Here is a 3,339-nt window from a genome sequence, read left to right on the forward strand (position 1 = left end):
TTCCCTGTGTTATACAGCAGGTCTTTACTGTATACTGTGTGCTCAGTCATGTCCAACTCTTTTGTGATCCCGTGGACTGTATCCTGCCAGGCTCCTCTGTCCATGTGATTTCCCAGGCAAGAATACTGGAGTAGGTTGCCATTTCCTCCTCCAGGGGAATCTTCCTGACCTAGGGATCGAACCCGCATCTCCTACATTAAAAGTGGATTCTTTACTGCTGAGCAACTGGGGAAGCTATAATAGCGTGTATTTATGATCAGTTCTTATCCAGAACTAGTTCCTTCAACTTCCAGGAATAGTGCATTGGTGTTCTACGGCTGCCTAACTATTACCCCAAACATGGTGGCTTAAACAGCATTCATGTATTATCTCATGGTTCTAGAGGTCAGACATCAATAAGCTCACCTGGGTTCCATGCTCCAGCACTCCTCTCAAGGCAAAATCTAATTGTCACCAGATCAGGCTCCTAGCTGGTGGCTCTAGGGGAGACTCGGCTTCCAGGCCTAATCAGATTGTTGGCAAAATCCCAGTTTTGTGCGACTCTCAGAGTCACTTGCCTGTTTGCTTGCTGGCTGTCAGCCGGAGCTGCTCTCAGTTTCTAGAGGCTCCATTCCACTCCGTGCATGTGGGCCACTCCTTCCCCTCCACCGTCAAAGCCAGCAAAGGTGCATTGAATCTTTCTGATGCTTCAAACCCCTGTGAAATTCCTATTAGGCTACCAAGCAGAGAAAACTCTGCTTGTAAAGGGCTCCTGTGATTAGAATGGTCCCATCTGGATGATGTCCCTATCATAAGGTCAACTTATAAGGAACCTGCAAAATCTTGTTTGCAGATATGTTGTGATAGCCACAGTCTAGGGATTGGAGGAGGAAATCTTGGGATGACATCTTAGAATTCAGCCTACCACAGTGATTTCCTGTAACTCTCTAATCATGGCTATGATACTTGAATTTTCTAAAGAGCTATTGGAATAGTGATTATAGACAATAATACTGCATTATAAACTTCAAAGTTGTTAAGACACTAGATCTTAATTATTCTCGTCACAGGAAATAATTATGTGACATGACAGAGATGTTAGTTAACACTATGGTGGTAATCATATTGCAGTATGTAAATACATCAAATCAGTACATTGGACATGTTACACTTACACAATGTTCTATGTCAATTATATTCCAGTTTAAAAAAGAATTTTTTTTTTTAATAGTTATTGGGTCCAGGTCATTTCTTCCTTTTGTTTTACAAAAAAAAAAGAGGTGCTACCTTACCAGGAAACATTTCTAAAGTGCAATTCCAACCAGAATTTTAACTTGCATATGTGCAGTTCGATGCATCCTGGAGATGACTAATTAGCCACAGGACTGCAATCAAAACTCAGAAGTAAAGATCTTTTCCCACCAATTTGCTATTCATATAGTTGAAAGAGGATAAAATGGCTGGATGGTATCACCCACACAATGGACAAGAGTTTCAGCAAACTCTGGAAGATAGTGAAGGAAAGGAAAGCCTGGCGTGCTTCAGTTCATGGGGTCACCAAGAGTCAGACACAACTTAGAGACTGAACAACAGGAAATCAGTTATTTAATGATATTAACATGTGCTGAACTCGTGTTCAACTGAAAAAATCTGAATTCAGAGAGTTTAATGGGATTGGCTTTTATGCCTAAAACACAAAGTTTATTAAAAGAAAATACAGCAGATTTTAATAATCAAAAATTGAGCATAAAATCAAGCAAAATTAGTACCCACAGTAGTCTTAGAGAAAGATTAGCAAAACATTACATTTAGTAGTAATGTAAAATAATAGCCTTTTCCATTTCTCTCACCTGATTACACTTGCTAATCCTTTCAAAATGTCGTTTCATAAAAATATTTCCCTCCTTTGTGGCTTCATGGAAAAGACAGCTACTAGGACTTCGAACACCTTAGAAGCAGTGGGGTAACATTTTTAAAAGTTTGAATCCTCCAAGGCAAAAAAATGTTCAAACGGTGAGCTAAAGAATGCACTGGTCATAGCAAACATCCTCTTCCAACAACACAAGAAAAGACTCTACACATGAACATCGCCAGATGGTCGACACTGAAATCAGATTGATTATATTCTTGCAACCAAAGATGGAGAAGCTCTATACAGTCAGCAAAAACAAGATCTGAGCTGACTGTGTCTCAGATCATCAACTCCTTATTGCCAAATTCAGACTGAAATTGAAGAAAGTGGAGAAAAACACTAGACCATTCAAGGATGGCCTAAATCAAATCCCTTATGACTATACAGTGGAAGTGAGAAATAGATAAGGGACTAGATATGATAGAGTGCCTCATGAACTCTGGACAGAGGTTCATGACATTGTACAGGAAACAGGAATCAAGACATTCCCCAAGAAAAATAAATGCAAAAAAGCAAAATGGCTGTCTGAGGAGGGCTTACAAATAGCTGTGAAAAGAAGAGAAGTGAAAAGCAAAGGAGAAAAGGAAAGATATCTGAATGCAGATATTCCATCTGAATGCAGAGTTCCAAAGAATAGCAAGGAAAGATAAGAAAGCCTTCCTCAGCAATCAATGCAAGGAAATAGAGGAAAACAACAGAATGGGAAAGACTAGAGATCTCTTCAAGAAAATTAGAGATTCCAAGGGAACATTTCATGCAAAGATGGGCTCAATGAAGGACAGAAAGAATATGGACCTAACAGAAGCAGAAGATATTAAGAAGAGGTGGCAAGAATATACAGAAGAACTATACACAGAAGAACTATACAAAAAAGATCTTCACAACCTAGATAATCACGATGGTGTGATCACTCACCTAGAGCCAGACATCTTGGAATGTGAAGTCAAGTGGGCCTTAGAAAGCATCATGACGAACAAAGCTAGTGGAGGTGATGGAATTCCAGTTGAGCTATTTCAAATACTAAAAGATGATGCTGTGAAAGTGCTGCACTCAATGTCAGCAAATTTGGAAAACTCAGCAGTGGCCACAGGACTGGAAAAGGTCAGTTTTCATTCCAATCCCAAAGAAAGGCAATGCCAAAGAATGCTCAAACTACTGCACAATTGCACTCATCTCACACACTACTAAAGTAATGCTTAAAATTTTCCAAGCCAGGCTTCAGTAATATGTGAACCATGAACTTCCAGATGATCAAGCTGGTTTTAGAAAAGGCAGAGGAACCAGAGATCAAATTGCCAACATCCACTGGATCATTGAAAAAGCAAGAGAGTTCCAAAAAAAAAACCCATCTATTTCTGCTTTATTGCCTATGCCAAAGCCTTTGACTGTGTGGATCACGACAAACTGTGGAAAATTTTGAAAGAGACGGGAATACCAGACCACCTAAC

Source organism: Moschus berezovskii, chromosome X, assembly GCF_049115385.1.
Source record: "Moschus berezovskii isolate FMDL1 chromosome X, NW_MosBer_1.0, whole genome shotgun sequence".
Lineage (NCBI taxonomy): Eukaryota > Metazoa > Chordata > Mammalia > Artiodactyla > Moschidae > Moschus > Moschus berezovskii.